The sequence below is a fragment of the Lithobates pipiens genome, unplaced genomic scaffold, assembly GCF_037356315.1.
Source record: "Lithobates pipiens isolate NorthernLeopardFrog02 unplaced genomic scaffold, aLitPip1_a1.2 Scaffold_3, whole genome shotgun sequence".
Lineage (NCBI taxonomy): Eukaryota > Metazoa > Chordata > Amphibia > Anura > Ranidae > Lithobates > Lithobates pipiens.
In genome coordinates, this window is record NW_027507790.1 from 271,001,913 (window position 1) to 271,029,543 (window position 27,631).

The 27,631-nt window shown below is 45.6% G+C and overlaps 1 pseudogene across 1 annotated transcript in view; it reads left to right on the forward strand.

Annotated features, from left to right (window-relative positions):
* LOC143940036 (vomeronasal type-2 receptor 26-like) overlaps positions 1–27,631 on the forward strand; it is a 162,577-nt pseudogene that overhangs the window by 58,923 nt on the left and 76,023 nt on the right. Inside the window, exon 2 of the transcript XR_013263818.1 lies at positions 23,730–24,021. The product of XR_013263818.1 is annotated as a vomeronasal type-2 receptor 26-like (transcript). The remainder of the gene's footprint in view (positions 1–23,729; positions 24,022–27,631) is intronic.

Sequence of the window (27,631 nt, forward strand, 5' to 3'; positions counted from 1 at the left end):
CAAGTGGTGAAGGATTATCGAGAAAACAAGAGAAATTTCAGGGTCTAGAAGTGGGGGGGACTCCAGCTACCAGTTGGGAACATTCATCTGATGAACGAAAATGAAGCCAGCAAGCCCAAGTGGCCCAATATTTGGATGGGGTGTCTTTAGCCTGCGAAATTAAGTTTTCCATGTCCGCAACATTGGAGACTCTCTTAATCCAATCAGAAATTGAAGGTGGCGTTGAAGATTTCCATAATGGGGGGATACACATTTTTGCTGCATTCAACAAGTGTTGTGCCAAAGAGCGATGATAAGTCTTCATCGAGATGGTCGAGTGGTGCAGGAGCATCATGGCAGGGGAAAAATCTAGAGAGAGTGTGGTAATTTGGCAAATTAAGCAATGGATTTCAATCCAATATGGTTGGATGCGAGGGCAAGCCCACCAAATATGTAGAAATGAACCTGCACCATCCGAGCATCTCCAGCAGGAGGGAGAAGTGGAAGGGGACCTCTTATGAAGTTTGTCTGGTGTGAGATACCACCTGGAGAAAATTTTAAAATTATTTTCCTGAACAGATACATTTAAAGATCCTTTATGAATATGTGTAAAGATGTTCAACCATTCTGAATCCAATAACGTCAGGGATAAATCAGTTTCCCAGTTGCGAACCGCTAGGTTGTCTTTCGGAGCTTGATCCAAGAAAAACAAGGTATATATATTGGAAATGAGATGACGTTGTGGTTCAGACTGATTGCACAAATTTTCAAACGGAGTGAGTTGCCTGGCAAAATCATGTTTAGAAAGTCTCCCCATCAGGAAGTGTCTTATTTGGAAATATGCCCATCTTGGGAAGGGGTTACCCGAAGGATGACATGGAAGCTCTGATAATGGGCGGAATTGCGAGTTGTGAAAGAAATCCATAGCTCTAATGTCAGGAGATTGCCAAAAACCGGAAAGGAAGGTATTTGATTGTCCTGCAGGGAATTCTGGGTTATTGTTAACTAGAGTCATCGGACTATGGTGGGACGATACATGATGAGTATGACAGATTGTGTGGAAGGCATGTAAAGTACTAGCGATGAGGGGATGTTGAGTGCACGTACGGGGGATATGTTCGGGGAGCATCCAAGGCAGAGATTTGATTGGGTAGGGAGAGAAGGCGTTTTCCATCTGTACCCAAGCTTTGGAGCGGGAGTGGACATTCCAGTCCACGATTCTAGTGAGGAGGCTCGCCCAATAATATTTCTTAAAGTCGGGTAATCCAATTCCCCCCTTAGATTTCGGGAGAGTCAATCTAGAGAAACTTATTCTGGCCCTTTTACTAGCCCAGATAAAATTGGCACAGATGGAGTGCAGGGATTTAAAAAATGCTGGGGGAATATGGAGAGGAATCGTCTGGAAGAGATACAGCAGGCGGGGCAGGACATTCATTTTGATAATGGATGCCCTGCCGAACCAAGAAAATAGACCTGTCGACCAAGTTTTAAGGTCACTTTGGACAGTCTGAAGCATATGGAGAAAATTAAGGGAATATAAATTGCCTAGGCTGGTTGGTAATTTGATACCTAAATAGGTAATGGCTGCTGAGGTCCAACGAAACGGAAAGTTTTGTTGGCATAATGTAACTATGTCTTTGTTTAAGGATATGTTCAACGCCTCCGATTTTGAGAAATTGATTTGTAGGTTGGAGATCTTTTTAAAATCCTCCAGATCCTTAAGAAGATTGGGAATGGAGACAAGTGGTTCAGTAAGAAAAAGCAATATGTCGTCGGCATAAGCCGCAATTTTCTGCATTTTGGAGCCAGTCTGAATCCCCTTAATGTCGGGATTAGATTGCATTTTACGAAGAAGGGGTTCCAATGTAAGGATAAATAATAGGGGGGAAAGTGGGCAGCCCTGGCGTGTCCCGTTGGACACGGAGAAGGCGCCCGACAGTTGGCCGTTAACCCTGACTTGTGCAGTGGGAGAGGCGTACAAAGCCATAATGAAAGAAAGCAAACGGTCTGGGAGTCCGATTTTTCGTAATACCTCTTCCATATAATCCCAAGCCACCCTGTCAAACGCCTTCTCCGCGTCCAACGAGAGAAAAAATCCTTGTTGTGATGTGGAAGTCAGCCAGTGATGGACAGAAATTGCTTTAATCGTGTTGTCTCTCCCTTCTCTTCCCGGCACAAAACCAACTTGGTCAAGAGATATCAATTGGGGAAGAAGAGGGAGGAGACGGTTTGCCAAAATTTTTGCATAAATTTTTAAGTCAACATTTAGCAAAGAAATAGGTCTATAATTTGTCACTTGTGTATCGTCTTTGTTAGGTTTTGGAATGACCGTAATATGGGCTCTGAGGGAATCTCGTGGGGGTGGTTTACTAGGGGACAAAGAGTTGAAGGCTGCTAGAAAGTGTCGCTTTAGGGTATCAATGAAGGTTTTATAATAGCAGGTCGTCAGGCCATCAGGACCTGGACTCTTCCCGGGCTTCATCTGTTTAAGAGCCAATTCCAGTTCTTGGGCCGAGAGGGGGGTGTTTAATGAAAGAGCATCTTCCGGGGAGATAGGGGCCGGAGCGTATTCACTTAGAAACTTGTCAATGAGAAGTTTTCTATGGGTCTGGTCTTGTAAAGGTAATGTGTCACGAAGGTTGTAGAGATTGGAATAGTACTGAACAAATTGTTCAGCAATTTTGTGGTTTGTAACCATTTTAGTCCCCTTAGCATCCACTATGGAGTGAATGGTTCTAGCTGCGTGTTGTTTTTTCAGGGCTCTCGCTAGAAGTTTGCCTGACTTGTTTCCATATTCATAAAAAAGTTTACGGGAAAGCATATAATTCCTTTTAATCTGGGAATTAAGAATGTGGAGTAGATCCTGCCGAGCCTGCACTAAGTCATTATGTACGTCTGAAGCTAATGAAAGCTTGTGAGCTTTTTCTAGGGACCGAATACGGGTGGAAAGCTGGGATATGGCATGTTGTCGTTCTCTTTTTCTTTTAGCCGACGCAAGTATGAATTCTCCCCGCATTGTACATTTATGGGCTTCCCAAATGGACATGGGGTCCATTGTGGGGGATAGGTTATCTGAGAAGTAGTTAGACAGCTTTTCTTGAAAAGAAGAAGCTAGTACCGGATCTGACAAGAGTGCCGGATCCAATCTCCATATCGGGGGTGTGTGCGGATTGTTTGTGAGCTGCAAAGTCATGGAAATTGGATGGTGATCCGAGATATACATGGCCTCTATGGATGCAGAAAAGAGGCAAGGTAAATCTCTTTGAGTGATAAATAAATAATCCAACCTGGAGTAACGATTGTGGGGGATTGAGAAATATGAATAATCCCGTTCTTGGGGGTGCAGAGTTCGCCATGAGTCATGTAGGCACAGCTCATGTAGATGTGTTTTAATGGCACGTAACGCTTTGAAAGGGAGGGAAGAGGTGTCAGTAGAGGAATCAAGAGTCGGGTTAAGAGGGACATTGAAGTCTCCTCCTAAAATGAGCATACCATCCTGGAAAAAAGATAAATCCTTCAAAATTGATTTAAAAAAGGCTGGTTGGCCAGTATTCGGGGCATACACATTGGCTACAGTAATACGTTTGTCTCCTAGGCTACCTTTCAAGAAGATAAATCTGGCTTCGGGGTCTATCATGGTCTCACTAATTTGAAAGTGGCATGTTTTGGCTATAAGGATCGAAACACCTTTAGATTTCGTGAGAGGGTTGGGAGCATGGTATACACGCGGGTAGCGATGATTGGAGAGTTTCGGAATAGAGCTAGATTTGAAATGTGTTTCTTGTAATAGAACCAAATCTGCTTTACATTTGTGGGCAAAAAGCAGAACTTGAGATCTCTTTTCGGGTATATTGAGACCTCTCACATTTAGAGAAACTATTTTGAGTGAGTCCCGCGTGTTTAGTTTGTGTTTAGTGGACATGATATGGGTGAGCTAGTCGCGAGAAAGGCGTAAGGTGCGAAGTGGGGCATTCACCTAGTAGAAATTAGTCAAGCTTGGGTAGTGCTCAACGAAATGTCTTGCAGATTTCGGCTAGGTGAGTATTGTGATACAAAGAGAATGCGCAGGGGGAAGGGAGCTGGAGTCCCACCACAAGATACAGATAGAGGGTAGAGAAAGGGAGGGGTAAGGGTACCACGGGATCCGCAGTCAGTAAACTGCGAGGTTAGAGAATGTCTTAGATAGTACTAGGAATTCTCTGAAGTTAAGCCGGGGAAATGCAAGTCCTGCTTGCACTTCCACAGAAAGTCGCGGGTGTAGACCCCGTGACCAGTGTCCGGTTTTGGTCGGTGGACGCTGAAGACTTAGGATGCAATAAATTTTAGCATGGAAGTGCCACCTTGAGGGGAGAAAGCCTTAAACTGTCAAAGGTGGAAGCTCAAAAAAATGAGAGAAAAAACAAATAGTAAAAAACAAATTGCGAAAACGACAAAGCCACGAAAACGAAAAACATCAAATATCCCGCTGAGAGAGGACTTAAAGAACAAAAAAGAGGGACCCCAGATACCCTGGGGTCCTTGAGTTAGGGAGGCCAAGTGATGAAATTTGTTGGGAGGTGCATCCTTTAGCCGCCTATGTGAGGTTCCAGATTCCTACTCATCATTAAGCGAGAGCGATAACTTCCTCAAGGTTGCTTTAAGTAATATGAAATAGGCACGCATAGAGCATGTGCCTTTAAGGTAACATTTAAAGTCAAATAACAACAATCTGCACTATAGTAGTGTTGGAGCTCTCTATGTATAGTGTAGGCCTACTATGTCCGATAAGAAAGTGGAGTGTATTATTCCCACCAAAAATTACATTAACAAATATTCAAACGAGGAGAGAGAAAGAACCCGATTAGAAGATCCCTGCAAGAGGGGCTCATGCTCATTCTCAGATGGCTAAAAAGACCACCAGAGAATGAGTCAACCGCTTCTTCTCTCAACAAATAAAAAGCAATTATCACATTTAATAACCGGGTCACAGTGGACCAATAATAACTATGGTAACAATTAGTATGTTCTCTAGGAGATGTAGCCTCTGGGGAGATAGTTGAAAAACAAAACAATGACCGAGTTCTATTGTAAACTCAAGTACCCAGCTTGGGGGGTCAAAAAACAGCGCGACATACCATATAATTGAAGAATTTGCCTACTGACCCCAGCTAGGAGTAACCAGTTATGTAATGAAAAAGAAGGACATGAATAATGATAAAATAAATACCAAATGAGGATACATAAAAAGAGAGTAAGGAATGCTGAAAAAATAAAGTTGCAGTGAGGGTGTGGTGTGAGGGAGGGAACAGCATAGTCTAAGGTCCCCTCCCTCCCGCCCCACCCCCGGACCCCTGAGAAAGTTGCATCTAAGGGTATGCATCTAAACCGACTATTGTACCCATTAAGAAAAATGTCAAGTACCTTAGGGCAATAGCGAACTTAGGGTCCTATACATCTAAAAAATTCCCCACGAAGCAGTGTCTGCTATCATACATACCGATGATTCTAATCTCCTATCAGTAAAATAGAATTGAAGGCTACGGTCCGACGGTCTGAATGCAAGACATATCAAACACTGTCGATGAATGAGTAAATGAAGTCATTAGGGACAGTTCAGTGGGTCACAGTGTCCAGTGGTCAGGTAATAGCAGATTATAATATGGGATAGAGAGAAGTTCAAAGTCACAGGTAAAAGCCAGAAAACTAGGAGGAGGCAAAGGACTTGGTGGAGAGAAAGGATGCAGCCAGCGAGAGGAAAAGAAGTTTGAAATACTGAACTAATAGGGGTGAAAAAAGTAGCAAGAAAGGAGAGAGCAGAGGGAAGAAAGTCAGTAGATTCAGACCCCATTAGGACGAGCAATATCCAGTTCAACGGTCTCGACGGGCTCTCCTGGAAGTGGGAGCTCTTTGCGGAGTAGTATCAGAGTCAGCTCCGTGCCTTGAGGAAAGATGCCCTGGATCCGAAGGTGATCGACGTCTTCTATAGCGGGAACGTTGATAGTCCATTGGTTCTGCATAAGTAGCGGCTTGCCTAGTAGAGGGAGGGCGGAACTCGGCATACCATTCGGGTACCTCCGTGTACGGTATATCCAGCGTTTCGCAGAAGTGCCGTAAATCTTCCGGTACCCTTAACAGGGCGGATCTTCCCCCAGAAGAAGCGGACAGAGCGAAGGGGAATCTCCAGCGATAGGGGATGCCTTTGGCGCGAAGAGTGTCTAGAAGGGGGCGGAGTTCCCTGCGCCTCTGCAAAGTAATGGAGGACAGATCTTGAAATAGAGAGATATGGGCGCCATTATAGGTGATCTGTTCAGTAGCCCTTCTGGCTCTGTGCAAAATGTCCTCTTTCAAAACGTAATCGACCACACAACATATAACATCTCGTGGAGGGTCCGAATCTTTACCTTTGGGACGTAGAGCCCTATGCGCTCGTTCTAACTCAATCGGAGTATCCAAAGGCCGCTCCAGGATAGTGTTAAACACTCCTATGACATCCGCCTTGAGGTTGACGGAATCCGACGATTCTGGGAGGCCTCTTAGACGGATGTTGTGGCGTCTGCCACGATTGTCCAAGTCTTCGGTATGTCGGTTAAGATCCCGGAGCTGCAGAGTATGTGTGTCAATAAGCTGACAAGCCTTCTTCAAGACCGAGGAGTGTGTGGATGTGGTCTTCTCCACATCGGTGATGCGAGTCGCCATAGCTTGAATGTCCATCCGCAGATCTGATATCGTGCTTGTCAATGCAGCTGTTAGAGAATCTTTGATATCAGCTGCTACTGATCTCAGGTCATGGATGCTCAGTTGGTGGTGAGGGGTGAGAATCACCTCATCCGATCTCGGAGAATTTCTCTGTGAGGGGCTGGCGTGTCTTGCGGCCTGTGCAGACAGTCCTCGTGAGGCCGCCATATTAGAGGTATAGGAGCGGAACATTTCTGGAATGTGCTGCTGGCTTCTGTCGGTCTCATCTCTCGGAGAACGCGATTGGGAAGCCGACGAGCTGCGTGAAGAAGTTCCCATAGTTTTGAGCAGGTTGAAAGGGCAAAAGCCTCCGTTAGGTGCCGAAATATGTCCTCGTCAGCGGGAGCTAATAGATTAAGCTGCCATCTTCAACAGAGGTCAGGCCACGCCCCCTATTTTTAAGCTTTTTGGAAAACATAGGGAAGGGTTATCACCCCTGTATAATTTGTTTTGTCATCCATCTTTTTTCATCTCACTTGCTGTTGTCTCCTTCCGTTTGCAAGTAGGAGATGTTTGTAAGTTGGATGTTTGAAAGTAGGGGCCTGCCCTATATGCTCTGCAGAAATGGCGGAACAAGGTGTTGGTTTTGCCACAACATTGTAAGCCCTCAAAGTAACTCTTGGTGCCCTGCTGTGAACAATTATATCAAGAATTGTAATTACATGCCATTGTTGAACAGTGGTAGAAAAATTGACCTTTGGTGGTTGTGGTGCTGGTGGCACAACACTATAAGTCCTCACAGTTACTCTGGGTGGGCACAGGAATGGGCCCTCCTGTGAAATATTATATCAAGAATTGTAATTACATGTCCCTGTTAAACAAGGGCAGAAAAATGGAGCCTTAGGCACTGGTGCTGGTGCCACGACAATGCAACCTCTCCCATATACTCTAGTTTTATTGCAGGAATTAGCCCTGCTCCAAAGCATTGCATCAAAAATTTTAATTAAACGCCCCTGTTAAACAGGGGCAAAAAAATTGAGCCTTAGGCACTGGTGCTGGTGCCACCACACTGCAACCTCTCCCATATACTCTAGTTTTATTGCAGGAATTAGCCCTGCTGCAAAGCATTGCATCAAAAATTGTAATTAAACACCCCTGTTAAACAGGGGCAGAAAAATTGGGCTGATGGCATCACCCAGAACCAGAAATGTTCTTCCAACATATCAGCGGAGGAGGAAGAGGATAGACAATCAACATAACAGGACAGTCACTCAGCATTAGCATTGGCAGTCTTGAAGGGATGTGATATTTCAAAAAAAATTATTCGGTTACATCAGCTTCAGGTGCTTGGTAGCTGTGGGTGATCCAAGACTGATTCATCTTGATGAAGGTCAGTCGATCAACTGATTCGGTGGACAGGCGCACCCTGTGATCGGTAACAAAGCCACCAGCAGCACTGAAGGTGCGTTCCGAAAGAACGCTGGATGCAGGGCAGGCCAGTAGCTCAATTGCATACTGTGCAAGCTCTGGCCAGTGATCCATCCTCAAGACCCAGTAAGCCAGAGGATTTTCGGTGGGAAAGGTGTCCAAGTCTGACCTTGCCCCTAGGTATTCCTGCACCATGTAAATCAGACGCTGACAATGGTTGCTGGAACCGATCATACCTTGGGGCTGCGGACTAAAAAATTGTCTGAAAGCATCAGTCAGACGGCCACCTTCTCCACCGCTCCTTCTGACCGATGCCTCAGCAACACGTTGTCCAGGACCAGGAGTTTGTAACCTCCCAGTCTCTGGGAACGCGTTGCATAGACCTTTCTGCAAGGCCTCCCAGAGATGTCTCATCCTCTGCTCCCTCTGCGATGGCAAGATAAGGTCGGCAACCTTACCCTTGTACCGTGGATCAAGGAGAGTGGCCAGCCAGTAATGGTCCCTCTCCTTGATCCGAAGAATACGAGGATCCTTCCGCAGGCTTTGCAGGATCAGGGAGGCCATGCAGCGTAGGTTAGCTGAGGCATTCGGTCCGGAGTCCTCTGGGTCACTAAGGACAACATGATCCGCAGCTACCTCCTCCCAGCCACGTACAAATCCACTGGTTTCTTGGGACTGTAAATCATCCCTACAAGACTGCTGCTGCTGCTGATGCTGAGTGCCAGCCTCCACCTCCATGCTGACACAATCATCCTCCTCCTCCTCTTCCTCCTCCCCCTCTTCCTCCTCCTCATCCTCTTCCTCCTCCTCCTTCTCTTCCTGTGTGATGGATGACACAGCAGGAAAACTGTCTGGATAAAGGGGGCCTTGAGAGGCAAGGAAGTCCTCCTCTTCCTGCCTCTGTTCTGCCTCAAGTGCCCTGTCCATTATTCCACGCAGCGTATGCTCCAAGAGGTGGACAAGAGGTACAGTGTCAGTGATGCATGCACTGTCACTGCTCACCATCCTTGTGGCCTCCTCAAATGGTGACAGGACAGTGCATGCATCCCTGATCATGCCCCACTGGCGTGGTGAGAAAAAACCAAGCTCCCCTGACCCTGTCCTGGTGCCGTAGTTGCACAGGTACTCATTGATGGCCCTCTGCTGCGTGTGCAGCCGCTGCAGCATGGCCAAAGTTGAGTTCCACCTGGTGGGCATGTCACATATAAGGCGGTTCTTGGGCAGGTTCAACTCCTTTTGGAGCTCAGCCAGCCGAGCACAGGCATTAAATGATCGGCAGAAATGCACACAGACTTTCCTGGCCTGCTTCAGGACATCCTGTAAGCCCGGGTACCTGCCCAAGAACCGCTGCACCACCAGGTTAAGGATGTGAGCTACACAGGGCACATGGGTCAGTTGTCCCTGTCGGAGGGCGGAGAGGAGGTTGGTGCCATTGTCGCAAACCACCATTCCCGGCTTAAGCTGGCGTGGCGTCAACCACCTCTCGGCCTGCCCCTGCAGAGCTGACAAAACATCCGCCCCAGTGTGGCTCCTGTCCCCCAAACAAACCAGCGCAAGCACGGCATGGCATTGTTTTGCCTGCGTACTTGTGTAGCCCCTGGAACGCCTACGGAGCACCGCTGGTTCTGAGGACAGAGTACTGGAAGAGGCCATGGAGGAAGAAGAAGAGGAGGGGGTGGAGGAGAGAGGTGTGTCACAACCAATAGTAGCATTTTGGAGGCGTGGTGGCGGAACAACCTCCAACACTACTGCACCTTGTCCTGCATCCTTTCCAGCTGCCAGAAGAGTGACCCAATGGGCCGTGAAAGACAGGTAACGTCCCTGTCCATACCTGCTGGACCATGAGTCAGCGGTAATATGCACCTTACCGCTGACCGCCCTGTCCAGCGAGGCAAGGACATTGCCTTCTACATGCCGGTAGAGAGCCGGAATCGCCTTCCGTGAGAAAAAGTGGCGTTTGGGGACCTGCCACTGAGGAACCGCACATTGTACAAACTCACGGAAGGGGGCCAAGTCTACTAACTGAAAAGGCAGCAGTTGAAGTGCTAGCAATTTAGCCAAGCTAGCATTCAACCGCTGGGCATGTGGATGGCTGGGAGTTAACTTCTTTCGCCGGTCCAGCAGCTGGGGCAGGGAAATTTGCCTGCTATAATCAGACGTGGGTGTACTGCTAGCAGAGTGCCCGGAAGCACTTGGCTGTGACACACCTAATTCTACACCTTTATTCCTCTCAGAGCAGGTTTCAGAGAGGGCTGAAGGTCTAGTGGGGTTGGAGATGCCAGCTGATGAGGAGCAAGGAGAGGTCCGCTTTGTTCTTTGGTGTGGGTCTTTGAGGTACGCTTGCCAACGAGCTGCATGGCAGGTCAACATATGTCTGGTCAAGCATGTGGTGCCCAAGCGGCTGATGTTTTGGCCACGCGAGATACGCTTGAGACATATGTTGCAAATAGCAGCGGTGCGATCTGATGCACTCATCTCAAAAAAGGCCCACACCAAAGAACTTTTAGAATAACGCGCAGAGGCAGCGCCCTGCACAGGCGGAGCTCTGCGGTTTGATTCAGTCGGTGTGCTGCCCCTAAGCTGGCCCCCGGAGGGCATCCTGCCTTGTTGGACATGTGCCTCCTCCTCCTCCTCCTCTCTCCTACCAGGCACCCACGTGGAGTCAGTGCCCTCATCATCCCCTCCCTCTTCATCGCTGTAGCAAACCAGGCAGTATGCTGCAGCTTGTAATAGGAACATGACTGCCAGATTGCTGTCCTTCTTGAGCATCCCCTCTCTCTGCATTCACGCTACTGCCTTCCTCTAGCTGAGTGTCATCATCAGAGCCTACAAAACACTGGGCATCCTCCTGGAGCATGTACCCAAGACTGTGCTCAAAGAGTTCAGGAGACTCCTCAGGAGGACGTGATGGGTCTAGGGAAGGAGTCACTGATGATGACATTGAGACGAGGGAAGACGATGCGTTGGCAGCTGCTTTGCTAGTACCCTGAGATGGGATGAGAGATGATGAGGAGGATGAAGAGGGCTTGGTCATCCACTCTACCAAGTCGTTGGCATGTTGCGGCTCAACATGTTCAGCTGCCGAAAAGAAGGACAAGCGTGTCCCATGGCCACGTGCTGATGACGATGCACCGCGTCCACGACCAGCACTGTTGTCTCTAGACACAGAGCCTGCTTGCCCTCTTTTATCGGCTCGCGCCTGTCTGCCTCTCCTTGCTGGCCTTCCAGACATGGTAATGGCCTGAAGGGAGTTGGGTAAATCAGCAATTGGGTAGTGTATATTGTGCTGGAGGCACACAACACCCACTAACTCCTGCAGATGCCTTTATTATAGAACACCAGCAATAAAGGGTAGATAAAGGGGTATACGGTACTGGAGGCACACAACACCCACTAAGCCCTGCAGATGGCTCTATTAGAGAACAGCAATAAAGGGTAGATACAGGTGTATATTGTGCTGGAGGCACACAACACCCACTAACTCCTGCAGATGCCTTTATTATAGAACACCAGCAATAAAGATGTATACTGTGCTGTGCTGGAGGCACACACAACTTCCAATAACTCCTGCAGAAGGCAGATGGCTCAAATAGAGAAGAGCTATGTAGGTGGATATAGCGGTGTGTACTGGGTACAGAGCACGCAGACAGCACGCACAAGCTCCTAACACTGACTGCAAGCTCTATTATAAAAGATAGATATATCGCTAGCTATATAGGTGAGGTGAATATAGCGGTGTATACTGCGGTCAGGGCACGCAGACAACAACCACTACAGAAGAGCAAGATCGAAAAATCGGCCAATAACGATCGGTGTATACTGTGTTGAAGGTACACAGAACACCCACTAACTGCTTCAGACGCCAACACACTACACAAGGCCGCTGTGCTGGCGGCCTCATATAGTGTGGGGCATGTACTACACAGCCTGAGCTATGATTGGCCACAGTCATCCTGCCTGTGGCCAATCATGGCTCTCCTCGCTGCCGGCGCTGTGATTGGCCAAGCATGCGGGGTCACAGTGCATGCTTGGCCAATCATGAGCCAGCAATGCACTGCGATGGCGCAGTGCATTGTGGGCCGTGAGCGCCACACGAATTTGGCGCGAACGGCCCATAACGTTCGGAATTCGCCGAACGGGCGAACAGCCGATGTTCGAGTCGAACGTATGTTCGACTCGAACACAAAGCTCATCCCTAGCTATAATTGATGGTCTCTAACCACTACACTAAGCATTCATTAAGGGATCCTATGCCGGCAACAATCGGTCTTCCTGTTATCTGATTTAATCCCTTATGTATTTTAGGTAGATGGTGAAATATGGGTATAATAGGTGACTCAGGGATAAACATATCTTTTTCTTCAACAGTAAAGATACCAGCACTGACCACTCAATCTAACAAGGCATTTAACTCTTTTCTAAAGTTTTGCATAGGGTCGCATTTAAGTTTACAATGTGTAGTTGTATCTGCTAGTTGGCGGACTGCTTCAGCTTTATAAGCACTGGAATCTTACACTACTACAGCCTCTCCTTATTGACATTTTTAATGACAATAGTTTTGTCTTCGCTTAAGTCTATTAGGGACTGTTTTTCAGAAGGTGAAAGATTGTCAGATATGACAGAGCTAAAGCATCTATGTAACAGATGAGTGAGGTCCCTCTCCACCAACCTCTGGAAGTTATCCATATCCTTTCCCAGGAGTTATTGGGGTAAAAGTCAGAGCGTAGCTTGAAAGGTATAGTTGTATGCCCTCCCAATCTCTCCAGGGGAACAGGATTGGATTCCAGAGTAAGATCTTCAATATCACAGAGCGCACATAGACTAACAAAATTAAGCAGAGAGAGATGTCTGACTCACCTATTACAGATGCTTCATCATGGCTGGATGTGTCAGTATCTTCATTAGTAGTGATGGACGAACTTCCGACGGGACGTTTCGCGAACGCGGACCGCGAACGCGGCCGATAGTTCGTGAACCGGAACGTTCGCGGCGGGCCCCATTGACTTCAATGGGAGGCGAACTTCGCAAACCTATAGGTCAAATTTGCAGCCACAAAATAATTATTAGCTGTGCAAACATAGTCCCACCACATGGCCAATGACATAACACATGTATGAGGTGAATCTGGGATCGACAACTACAAGCATTCTTTTTTTATATGGGAAATTGTTGTGACAATTCAGGACTGTGGAGCGCATGAAGGCAATGGAGGAGAGGGAAGGTCAGGGACCAGGGTAGGCAAAGAAGAGGGTGCAGGAGATGATCACCAGCAGCGTCACATACAGCAATGACACCTGCACCGTGATAGAGTCATCTGACAGCAGCACCGTGATACAGAGCACTGACATCAGCAGCGTGACATACAGCAATGACACCTGCACCATGATAGAGTCATCTGACAACAGCACCGTGATAGAGAGCACTGAGATCAGCAGCGTGACATAAAGCACTCACACCAGCACCGTGATATACAGCACTGACAGCAGCACCATGATAGAGAGCACTGACATCAGCAGTGTGACATAAAGCACTCACACCAGCACCGTGATATACAGCACTGACAGCAGCACCGTGATAGAGAGCACTGAGATCAGCAGCGTGACATAAAGCGCTCACACCAGCACCGTGATATACAGCACTGACAGCAGCACTGTGATAGAGAACACTGACATCAGCAGCGTGACATAAAGCACTCACACCAGCACGTGATATACAGCACTGACAGCAGCACCGTGATAGAGAGCACTGACATCAGCAGCGTGACATAAAGCACTCACACCAGCACCGTGATATACAGCACTGACAGCAGCACCGTGATAGAGAGCACTGACATCAGCACCGTGACATAAAACACTCACACCAGCACCGTGATATACAGCACTGACAGCAGCACCGTGACAGAGAGCATTGACATCAGCACCGTGATATACAGCACTGACACCTGCACCGTAAGCAGCCCCAGGAGGAAGTCAGCATAGCACAGGGATGGTGGGAGCCCCTCATAATAAGCAGCCCCAGGAGGATGTCAGCATAGCACAGGGATGGTGTGAGCCCCTCATAATAAGTAGCCCCAGGAGGATGTCAGAATAGCACAGGGATGGTGTGAGCCCCTCATAATAAGCACCCCCAGGAGGATGTCAGCATAGCACAGGGATGGTGTGAGCCCCTCATAATAAGCAGCCCCAGGAGGATGTCAGCATAGCACAGGGATGGTGTGAGCCCCTCATAATAAGCAGCCCCAGGAGGATGTCAGCACAGCACAGGGATGGTGGGAGCCCCTCATAATAAGCAGGCTCAGGAGGAAGTCAGCACAGCACAGGGATGGTGGGAGCCCCTCATAATAAGCAGACCCAGTAGAAATATGACCCACCCCTGTATAGCACCCCTGCGGAAGGGCCTGCCTCTTCCTCTGCCTGTCATTTTTTAAATGACCCTGTGACAAAACTCTCAGTCCCTATACCGATGAAGGACTGCTGCAGTATAGGGCAGCGGTCAGCAGTAGTGCACCTCAACCCTATGTATTGTGGACCTATACCAGTCCTTAAAGAAAAGAAGACTGTACCTCACTCAACCCTATGTACTGTAGCACCCTAGACCAAGTTAACAGTCCTTATAAGGACTTTTGTGGACCAAGTAGGTTGTGTGTGAGTGATTAGCAGACTGTACGTCAGTCCCTATACCGATGAAGGACTGCTGCAGTATAGGGCAGCGGTCAGCAGTAGTGCACCTCAACCCTATGTATTGTGGACCAATACCAGTCCTTATAGAATAGCAGACTGTACCTCACTCAACCCTATGTACTGTAGCACCCTAGACAGACCAAGTTACCAGTCCTGATAAAGAGCTTTGTGGAACAAGTGAGTTGTGAATGATTAGCAGACTGCAGCAGAAGGGCAGCAGTCAAGTATAATATTCTTTCTATATTTGGAAGAAAGAATATTATACGTGTACAAGCCTATTACCATACCACTGATACCAGTCCTGAAAAGAATCTTTGTGGAACTAATAGTAACAGCTACTGTTTAAACTGACCCTCACTGCCTGACACACTGCTTCCTGCCTGTCCCTATATAAACTGGCAAAACAGAGGCTGCTGGAACAATAACTGGTTACTGGAATAGCACTTTTGTGGACCTGATAGTAACAGCTAATGATGATGACTAATCTGGCTGTCCCTACAGCAGCACACAGCGTTCTGTCCCTTTCTCTAAACTGACAAAAGACACTCAGGCTGCTGCAACAATCAGTAGCACAGCAAACCTATATACACCTAACACCTATACCAGTCCTGAAAATAACTTTTGTGTACCAAATAGCTAGCGATTTATCTCTCCCTGCTCCACACAGCAACCTTTCCCTATAGTGACAGAAGAAAGAATGTAAAATGGCCGCCGGATCGGGTGTATTTATAAGTTAGGGGGAATGTCCAAGTGTCCATGTGCTGTAATGTCTCAATTGGCTGTCCTGTACCCCATGATGGATGTGTCATCAGGTCAAAGTTCTTTTACACAGTAAAAACACGGAAGTCCGCCGGGCGAACGGCGCCAATAGTCCGCCGAACGGGCGGACCGCGAAAAGCCGAAATTCGCCGCGAAACGACCGCCGGGCGAACTGTTCGGCCATCACTATTCATTAGAGTTGTAATAATGCTTTTTGAGTGTCAATGATCTTAAAAATTTATTGAAATCAAGAATAGTGCCAAACAATTCAAAGTGACATTCGGGACAAAAGTTCAAGCTCTTTGTTAATAAAGATAAATCAGAATCATTTAGTGTTCATGATGAAAGATTAACAACATTGCATGTCATTTCAAAGACTGACCCCGTAACAGATATTGATCTTAATTTCTTTCTTTTATGTCGTCTTCATCCCCTCCTTGTTTTCTTACACTGCTTTTCTTCTTCTTGCTGGATTCCCAGAAACCTTTGTTTAAATCCGAATTGCTGGTATTCGTGTTGCTGGTTCCTTCAATTGGAAGATTTGTGGTCTTAGGTGGTGAGGTCAGAGGCTGAAGCTTACACACTTTTTAAAATGTCTATTGCTAGGACAAAAAGGAAAAGATGGCTTTTTCCATATGCACACATTTTTATAGTCCAGGCGGTCTCGTGCCATCTTGCCAGCAATCACATTTTTTTCCAGTTTATTTAATCTTGTATTTAGACGTAAATCCAAGTGAGCAAATTCTTCATGTTGCTGTAATCAAATCCTTTTGTATAACAACAATGTCACATTGTAATTTAGTTCTTTTGTTCTTGATCCAATTATGATTCTCATTAATTTCAAAGAACATACAGACAGAACATCAGTCCCATGGGCGTCCGCAGAACTTTTTTCAGGGGGGGCATAATTTTAGGGTCACCCATGCGCCACCCCTTTTCGACAATGTCATTATCACATTATCATGGTCAGAGACTGCAGACGTAGTACAATCCCTAGGATAAGTAATGGATAATGGCCAACAGGCCCTCTTAACAGACCCAGCAAAACTACAGCAGTGATCCCTCTGGCTGGATGATCACTCACTCTGGGATCCCCCGCGGGCGACTCTGATCAGTAGTGTAGCATGTCTGTACCCTGGCAGTGGCTCAGTCTTTCTCTCTCTGGTGGTGCTGGGCAGCGTGGCTCTCTATGGTGGCGCTGGACAGCATGACTTTCTCTGGTGGCACAGGGCAGTGTAGCTCTGTTTCTGGTGGCACTGGGCAGCGTGGCTCTCTCTCTGGCTTCTGCCCTGCACACTCCTCGTTCTTTTTCCTGTCGCACTCTCTCCCTCAGCTTTTTTCCAGGCTACAGTCTCTCAATCTTTCTCAATTGAGTTGTAGCCTCCTCCCTGTGGAAAATGGGGCCACCAATCTTTGGGACTACATGTCTCATGATGCTCTCCTCTCCTAGTCTCCTTTGATTGGCCCTCAGTTATGAACAATAGGGAAGGAACGGAGCGGGCAGAAAGTTGGGCAAGGAACCTGGTGAGAGCTGTCATCTCTTCTTCCCGACAGGAGAAAGGGGGGGTGACCGGGAGAAACCTGATAGCCCGCAGCTTGCCATTCTCTTGTCACAGCGCCGCCAAGTTCTCTGCTGGACTGAGCAGCCCGATAGCGATGGAACTGTGTTGAATTTAAGATCTGATCCCTGATTCCAGGGGGGGGCACTTGACCCCCCTTGCCCCTACCTGCAGACGCCCATGATGCTGATTACTACTAATGATAATATTTTCTTGTAAAAATTCTTGGATATAGTCCCTTATCATCCCCTCCAATGGTTTACATACAATCGATGTTAGACTGACTGGCCTGTACTTTCCAGGTAGTGTATATATCTTTGCACTTTTTTTAAGGCCTTACACCAGCTGGTATCATTCCAGGCCTTATATGTTCTGACATTGCTTTCTTACTATTAATATATTTAAAAACTAATTTTGGATTTTTTTGTAGTCTATATTAGCTGCTCCAAGAAAGATGTATCCGACAACTCCAGAATCCCATGAAATTCTTTATTTGCTACATGAAGGTCAAGATCAAAAATAGTTGAGGCATTTCAGCATATAGCCTGCTGTGAACAAGGTTGTATGTCGAAACGCATCAGCTGTTTTTCATCTTGACCTTCATAAAGATTTTCATGGGATTCTGGAGTTGTCAGCTACATCTTTCTTGGAGCTGTGTATTTAATGATTAGAGGCTATTTAATACAGAGCACCCAGTGAAGGACCCCCCCCCCAATCTATGAGGTGTGTACCTCTGTCTTTGTGCTTTAGTCTATTTTAGCTAAGGACAATGACCCCTCTGCCTTATACTGTATTTTTAAAGGCAATTTTTTTCTCTTTATAAACCTTTTTACATTAAAATTTAGACACCCAGGTTTACCCTTAGCTCTTTTATATTTGTTGGCCATTGGAATGCACTGGCTGATACCCTTATTTAATATGATCTTAAAACACTACCATTTTACCTCAGTGTTCAATGTTTTAAGCATTTGATCTTATTTAACATTCTGTGGTATGGAGTAGCTTAGAGAAGTTGGCTCTTTTAGAATTTAATGTTCTTGAACTAACCTGGTACCTCCTTTTACTATGAGGTGTGTTGAATGTATTTAACCTATGATCATTGTTTCCTAAGTTTACCTGTAATTCCACATAAATCTGCAATCAGATCTGTGTTATTTGTAATAATTAGATCTAGCAAAACATTATTTCTAGTCAAAGCATCCGATAATTGACCCATGGAGTTGTCCTGAAAGACATTTGAAATTAAATGTCAAGCTTTAAATCAGTTAGCAGTTCCTTCTGTCCAAGTAATGGAAACCCACCATTAAGATAACATTGCCCTGCCTTGCTGACCTGAGTGGCCGAAATCGGAAAAGGTTTAAAAGATTCAGGCCAAAGCAGAAATAAGTTGTTATACAACTGGTTACTGAAGATGATGCATTCCGTTTTGGTGCAATTTAGTTTTAGATAATTGGCACCCATCCAGGATTGGATTTCCTACAAACAGGAGGCCAGCATGACCTCATCCTCCCCTTTCTTGGATAATACCACCATGGAGGTCAATTTCTTCTGCATAGCTCCTAAATCCCTGAATTTTTGTAGGACACTCCATCTTCCTCTAACTTTGCCATTGGTACTTATATGTACCATGATTTTTGTATCCTCCCCAGCTCCACCCATCAATTTGTCCATCTGATCCACGAGGTGCTGAACCCAGTTGCCTGGTAAACAAAATAGTTTTTGGCGATCTTTGTGACAGATTGCCCTGTCTGTCCTTCTAATAATTGAATCCCCTACTATCAGAATCTGTCTATACTTCACTTTATCCTTGAACACATCCTCACTGGAGGAGTTGTTCCCCGGCAGCTAGGGAAATCACTCTGCTCCAGCACTGCCACTCCTTGACGGATGTCCCCAATATCATGCAAACGGATGTGTTAACATTTAGTGCCTGGGGTCCCTTTAGTCTACCTGTAAAGTGGTGCATCTGTACTGCGTATAGAACCTGCTGCAGCAAAACTGAGATTTCTAAAGAAAAAAAAAGACATTTCAATTGTCTCTACATAACAATATACAATTTAAAAAATAAATAAAAAAAGTGCCCCCCCTGGGATCTGGCGTGAATTTTAAGGGGAACCCCATGGCAAATAAACCCCCCCATATGCTGTACACTGTATCAAATTGGTCTGCATGGTCGTCCGAGAAGGAAGCCTCTTCTAAAGATGATGTACAAGAAAACTGGCAAACAGTTTGCTGAAGACAAGCAGACTAAGGACAAACTTATTTGGTTCAGATGGTGGCAAGGGTGTGTCAAGTGTGTGTGGTGGCAACCAGGTGAGGAAATACAAAAGACAAGTGTATCTTGCCTACAGTCAAGCACGGTGGTCATGGTCTGGGTCTGCATGAGTGCTACAGGCACTGGGGAGCTACAGTTCATTGAGAGAATCATGAATGCCAACATGTACTGTGATATACTAAAGCAGAGCATGAGCCCCTCCCTTCGGAAACTGGGTCGCTGGGCAATATTCCAACATGATAATGATTCCAAACATACCTCCAAGATGATCACTACCTTGCTAAAAAAGCTGAGGGTAAAGGTGATGGACTGGCCAAGCATGTCTCCAGACCTAAACCCTATTGAGCATCTGTGTGGCATCCTCAAATGCAAGGTGGAGGAGCACAAGGTCTCTAACATCTACCAACTCTGTGATGTCGTCATGGAGGAGTGGACAAGGATTCCAGTGGCAACCTGTGAATTCCATGCCCAAGAGTGTTAAGGCAGTGCTGGAAAATAATGGTGGCCACACAAAATAGTGACACTTTGGGCCCAATTTGGATATTTTCACTTAGGGGTGTACTCACTTTTGTTGCCAGTAGTTTAGACATTAACGGCTGTGTGTTGAGTTATTTTGAGGGGACAGAAAATGTACACTGTTATACAAGCTGCACACTCACTACTTTACATTGTAGCCAAGTGTAATTTCTTCAGTTTTGTTAGATGAAAAGATCTAATAAAATATTTACAAAAATGTGGGGAGTACTCTCTTTTGTGAGATACTGTATATGTGTATAACACACAGATAACATTATTTCTATATGTCAAATAACTCTCCAAGAAGAGTTCAGTTTTGATCACCAATCCTCAGGAAAGACATTGCTGAATTAGAAAAAAGTTTAGCTTAGGGCAAAATAAATAATAAGATGGGTGGAGGATCTAAACTATGAGAATCTATTATGTAGATTAAAGTTTTTCTCTCTGAAGAAGAAGCATTTAAGCGAGGAATAGGATTACAATGTACAAATATGTCATGGGGGGCTCCAATAATTGTGAGAAATTGTTTACTCCAAGGTCCCTGAAGAAGACATGTGGCCCTGAGCTGAAGTTAGAATAAAAGAGCAGTAAAAATGTGAAACTCCCTCCCCCAGGAAATGGCACCAGCTGAGGGTGACAACTTAAAAAAATTAGATGATGTCTTCTTAGGAAGCAGAATATACAGGGCTATGAGAATTGTTATAGAATAAATATCGTACACACATACTTGGGAAACTACATTGTCTATCCACTGTCAGCGTCCCTCCTCATGTGAAATTTGTTTCATTCTGAATCCAAATTCAGATAAATTTTTGGTTATTTTGAGATTCAGATGTATCCGAATCTCCAAATGAAATAGTAACAATTTTAAAAAATCATTAAAATTTGTTTTGTTTATTTGTTTTTTAAAGAATTCCAAAATGATTAGCATTAGTTGAAAAAATTGGTCAAAAAATGGTAGATTGGTCAAAAAATGAACAACCAATTCAATTTCTGTGTGAAGAATAGCTGGTTGTTAAGCAGCGGGCCATGAAGCCGCCTCCCCCACCCTTAACAAACAATGACTCATCAGCTGTCAGCGGGCTTTCCCATAGACAGCTGAAATGTAAACATAACAATGCTGGCAATACAAAAACTTAAAAAAGAACAAAAAATGGCATGGAAGTCCCCCCAATCCATATCAGGCCCTTTGAGACTGGTATGGATATTAAGGAGACCCCCATGCCAAAATGAAAAAAAATGGCGTGGGATTCCCCCCCCCCCTCAAATCCAGACCCTTATCTGAGCATGCAGCCCGGCACCTCAGGAAAGGAGAGGATGAGTGAGTAGCCCCCCTCCTGGACCATACCAGGCCACATGCCCTCAACATGGGGGGGTGCTTTGGGGTGGGGGAACTTGTCAATCGTCGTGATTGACGATGAATCTACATCGGGGATATTGTTTTTTTTTTATATTTTAAATAAACTGTCCACTGTTTTTATTTCTTTTTGACACTTTTCTTGGTGAATGATTAGAGGTATAATTTACCCCATACTATTCATCAGGGGGGGGGGGGGGGGTTGGGTGGGAATCCTTGTAAAAGAGGGCTTCCAGATTTTGGCAGGTTTTAGGGGGAACTCTTTTTTTGCATGAAGGCCCCCTTAAAATCTATACCAGAATCAAAGCGTCTGGTATGAACAGTATATCCTGGGGAACCTCATGCTTTTTTTTGTTTTTTATTTTTATTTTTCTATGAAGTACCCTCTTAAAATCCATGCGACACTCCAATGGATTCACTTTAACCACTTGAGACCCACGCTATAGCCAAATGACGGCTACAGCGCGGACCTCCTTTGCCGGGACTACGTCTATTGACGTCGTCCCGTGCACGAGCGGCCTGCGCGCCCACTGAGGGGTGCGCCCGGCGCGCTCTGTGATCGGCGAGTCTATGAGACTCGCCTGATCACGGATCCGAGCAAGGGGTCGATCCCGACCCCTTACCACGTGATCAGCTGTCAGCCAATGACAGCTGATCACGTGATACAACGGAGCCGGTAATCGGCTATTATTCCTCCTCGCGCTGTCAGCGCGAGGAGAAAAGAAAAAGAGCCGATCACTGGCGGCCGTGATCGGGACTGATGTCCTTACCAGTGCCCACCTGCCCCCCCTCAGGAATAAATAAGTGCCCCCATAAGTGTCCCCCAGCAGTGCCCACAGTGCCACCCAACAGTGCCCACAGTGCCACCCAGCAGTGCCCACAGTGCCACACATCAGTGCCCACAGTGCCACCCATCAGTGCCCACAGTGCCACCCACAATCTGCCTCAACAACAGTGCTGCACCCCAGTGCCACATATCCGTGCCCATCAGTGTCATCTACCAGTGCCCATCAGTGCCGCCCATCAGTGCCCAGCAGTGCCACCTATCAGAGCCACCTATCAGTGCAACCTATCAGTGCCCATCAGTCCCATCTATCAGTGGTACCTATCAGTGCCCCTTAGTGCCACCCATCCATGCCACCCATCCGTGCCACCAATCCGTGCCATCTTATCTGTGCCCATCTTTGCCCATCAGTGCCCATCAGTACTGCCTTATCTGTGCCTATCGGTGCCACCTTATCTGTGCCTATTAGTGCCGCCTTAACTATGCCTATCAGTGCCCACCAGTGCAGCCTATCAGTGCCCACCAGTGCAGCCTATCAGTGCGCCTCATCCGCGCACTTCAATGAAGGAGAAAAATGACCTGTTTGCAAAATTTTATAACAAAGTATTAAACATGATTTTTTTTTTTTTTGCATCTTTTATTTGTTTGTTTAGCAAAAAATAAAACTCCCAGCTGTAATTAAATACCACCAAAAGAAAGCTCTATTTGTGGGAAAAAAATGATAAAAATTTCATTTGGGTACAGTGTTGTATGACCGTGCAATTGTCATTCAAAGTGCATCAGCGCTGAAAGCTGAAAATTGGTCTGGGCAGGAGGGGGGTTTAAGTGCCCAGTAAGCAAGTGGTTAATGCCTTCCCACACAGCCTAATGGTTGGATGGGAGCACTGTTGTTCTGGGAAGACACAGTGATATTGTGGTTAGCACTCTCACCTAGCAGTAAAAAAGGGTTGCTGGTTCGAATCCCAACCACCACACTACTTGCCTGGAGTTTGCATGTTCTCCCTGTGCCTGCATGGGTGGGTTTCCTCTGGGTACTCTGCTTTCCTCCCACACTCAAAAGACATGCAGGTAGGTTAATTGGCTTCTGTCCAAAATAGGCCCTAGTATATGAATAGGGACCTTGGATTGTGGGCTCCTTGAGGGCAGGGACCAATGTGAGTGTGCAATGTACAGGGATAGGGACAATTGTAGACACTCACTCGGGTTGAACTGGATGGACTGGTGTCTTTATTCAACCTAACTAACTATGTAACTATGTCATATGACAACCTCCCAGGATTGCGCCTCAGCTTGCATTGTTCTCGAAAGGCAGTACTCGCCCACTCCCTTTTTTTACATCCTCGTGCCTATTAGAGCAGAAAATTAGAATTTTCTATTTAACGGGTTTCAATGAAGTTCACCGAACACCTGCTGAACTGAAAATTGGCAGTTTGGCTGATCACTACCTGCCAGACCTATGCAGAATATACCAAAAGTGTCCACAAGTAGGTGCTCTGGTTCTTTAAAGGCCACATGATTGGTTTAAACATTTAGTGGTGAGACTTTAATTTACAAACCTGCTTTGTGAAACTTAGAATTAACTCAACATTGTTTCTGTTGTTTTATTAATTCCCCTGAAAGCTTTGCCCAGAAGCTTTCCTCTCTGTATTTAATGCTGATCACGTGTATGAATATTTTTAAAACATTAGACATATCTTCATAGAATAATGTACTGTTTTGGAAAAAAATCTTTTTGTAGCTCATCTGTCTGGTATTACTTGAACATCCTGGCTTTCCTTTACGCAATTGATAATGTTAACCAGGATCCAGATATCTTACCCAATATCACTATAGGCTTTCATCTATATGATTCATGGTTGGAACCCAGGAAGGGTGTACAGAGTGTTCTACAAATCCTATCTGGACCAAATGGGACATTTCCTAATTATTCTTGTAAAGGACAAGGCAAGTTGACTGGTGTTATTGGAGATCGCCATTCATCTACTACAATTCCAATTTCCCAAATCCTCGGATTGTACAGATACACACAGGTGAGTGAAAACTACTTGTAAATTTGTAATAATATTCTAAGTCAACAGGGAAAACAATAAACTTTTTACAAAAACATGACAGTCTGTGAAAGTTAAAGTGTATATAAACTCTAATGCGTACACAAGACCGTTTTTTCCATCAGAATAAACTCTGACGTTTTTTTCGACTGAGTTCCGTCAAAATGGACTTGCCTACACACGATCACACCAAAGTCTGATAGTTTAGAATGCAGTGATGTACAACACGTACAACGAGACTAGAAAAAGGATGTTAAATAGCCAGTAGCCAATAGCTGCCCTTCGTCGTTTTTGGTCCATCGTAATAGCATACAGACAATGTTTTTTCCCGATAGGAATTGATTCCGTCTGAAATATTTAAAACTTGTTCTATTTATAGGTCAGTCAGAATTTTTGAAGAAAAAAGCAAAGCCCACACACGATCAAAATATCCGTTGAAATGATTCTGTTTGACTTTTTCTGCCAGAAAGTCCGGTTGTGTGTAACAATTATGCCCTGTACACACAGTCGGAAATTCCGATGGAAAAGGTCCAATCAGATTATATGGTCAGAAAATCCGATCATGTGTGGGCTCTATCGGACTTTTTCCGTTGGAAATTCCGACGGAAAAAATTTGAGAGCTGGATCTAAAATTTTCTGATAAAAAAATCCGATCAGACTTTTTCCAATCGTTTGTAGATAATTCCGACGGACAAATTGGAAAGCATGCTCAGATTAAATTATGAGACCAAAGCTATTGGCTACTAGCCTCTACGTAATCCCGTCATACGCAACAAAAGTCACCTCTTTCCGAACAATCGGATTTTCCGACAACTTTGCCCAACCGTGTGTATGCAACAAGTTTCTGCCAAAATCTGTCTGAAAAAATCAGATGGATTTTGTGGTCGGAATGTCCGACCATGTGTACAGGGCATTAAAGTTTTTGTAAATGCAAAGTCAGTCAAACAATGAAGACACACCTAGCACAATCATTAAGGATTTTGTCCCATTTTCCATCATTAGGCTTCATGCACACCAGAAGCTAAAAAAAATGCTGGAAAAGCACTGGACCAAAAAACTCTAAAGCAGGCTGTTTTAACAATTGTAAAAAATGGAAAAAATGGGGACAAGGGCCTCTTCCCCACAACGCTGACCGGTGATTGTTGGGGTCTGTGGGTGAGGGCCCCCAGATCCAGCCCCTCCATGTGGATAAATATGGGGTACATAGCACCCTTGCACCCCATAGCACCCTTACTCGTTCACCAAAAAAGTGTTGTGTAAATAAATACAGGAGGCAACTTTTGACAAGTGCATTATTAAAAAAAAAAAATTGTACCCTGGAGTAGATCTAATGTCAATCATGATGAATGCCAGTTAACCCGAAATAAAAAAATGGTCTTCACCCGATGGAGGCTTCAGCCGAATGACAGCTCCACCACCTCCTGCTGCTAAATACATTAAAAGATGGGACCACCCAATTATGTCCCCGGGTCACCCCTTGTGGTGTCATCAGCCCAGCATGCCCCAGTCGAGGACATCACAAGGATGTGGGGCCATACGGTGACGTCACCAAAGCACCTTGTCCCTATGTTGATGGGGACAAGGACCTCTTCCCCACAACCCTAGCCAGTGATTGTGGAGATCTGTGGGCAGGGGGATTATCAGAATTTGCAAGCCCCCTTTAACAAAGGGTCCCCCAGATCCTGGTCCCCCCTATGTGAATGAGAATAGTACCCCTACTCATTCACCAAAAAAAGTGTAAATAAACACAAGCCCTTTATTAAAAAAAATAAAATAAAAACTGTCCCCAGGAGTATATCCAGTGGCAATCACAATGAAAGCTGGCTGCTGACCTGAAAATAAAAAGCCTGCAGCGACAAAGGCTTCCAAAGACTGACAGCTCCACCGCTAAATAAATGAAAAGACAGGGCCACTCAATGATATCACTGGTTGACTCTGCCCCATGTGATATCATCTGTCCAGCATGCCCTAGTCGATGACATCACCAGGGGGCAGGGCCATACGGTGACATCACTAATTCACCTTGTCCACATGTTGATGGGTACAAAGGGCCTCTTCCACAAAACCCTGGCCAGTGGTTGTGGGGGTCTGCAGGCAGAGGGCTTATAAAAATATTGAAGCCCCCTTCAAAAAGGGGGCCCCCAGATCCTGTCCCCCCATGGTTATATAGTAAAAAATGATGTCACAAGAGGGCTATACGGTGACATCACCAGGTGCCCCTGCTCTTTAGTTTATTAGCGGTGGGAGGCGGCAGAGCTGTCAAATGATGGGAGCCTTCATTGCATGAGGACTTTTTTTGGGGGGGTTGCGATCAGCGTTCATTGTGGTTGATGATGGATCTACACTGGGGACATTCTTTTTTTTTAATAAAGGACTTGTCAAAAACTGTGTGTTCTGTGTAACCTATACTCATTCACATAGGGGGGCTTGATCTGGGGCCCCTCTTCTTAATGGGGCTACCAGATTCCGATAAGACCCCTGCACCCCCACAACCACTGGGCCAGGGCTGTGGGGAAAAGGCCCTTTCCTTATCAACATGGAGACTAGATGCTTTGGAGGGGATCCCCCTACCCCAAAGCACCCCCCATGTTGAGGGAATGTGGCCTGGTATGGTTCATGAGCGAGGACGCTCAGCCGCCCCCCTCCCCTTTCCTGATCTGCCAAGCAGTATGCTTGGATAAGGGTTTGGTATGGATTTTGAGGGGACCCAACACCATTTTTTTTTCATGTTGGTGTGGGAATCCCCTTAAAATCCATACCACACCTGAAGTGCCTGTTATGGAATGGGAGGGGCCCCTGATCTGTTTTTTATTTTTTATTGATGCCATTTTTTTTTACATTCAGCTGTTAGCGGGGAACACCAGAAACATAAAGTAGGCTTCAACTAGGCTTTAAGAAAAATGAATACAAAACTGTGCTAGAGTTTGTAATTATAAATATAAATTACATCTTTATGCATATCTACTGAGAGAAACGTAGTTTATCTTTTGCTGACTTTTTTTTTTGAAAATGTGGGTAAACTGTTTTTTTTTTTGGCTAGCCAGAATCAGTGATACCAAGCAAGCAGATCACAAGCCAGGTTGATGTCAGGTCTGATCTGATCTGCATAGTTTTTCTGGGATGGTATACTTTAGCCTGAGTAGGGACATCTGTCCGCTGCCAGCCTGCTGCAGAAAAAGGTCACTGTTCTCTGTGTGGAAACAGTGGCCTCTCTGCCGAGGTACAACATGTCCACTGATAAACCCAAGCTATATTGTATAATACTTATGACCCTTGCTGATTGGAAAGCTACAGATCTGACTCAGCCGGGAGCGTATCATACCTCTGCAGGTAGACCACTGTTTCAACACAGAGAGCAAGGATCCTTCTCTACAGCATGCTGGCAGGGGCCGGCTTTTCTACTCAGGCTCTGGCTGTGTTCTACAGTATGTAGAAATAAATAAATAAATGTTTTGTTTTAATGCACCTGAAATGTATTTAGCTTATTTAATCTAAAAGATCAGTTGTATTTTGAAATATTTGTATAGTGCAGTCTCTAATTATAATGTTAGTGCCAAATGAATATGAATAGAACTTTGATATATAGTAACAT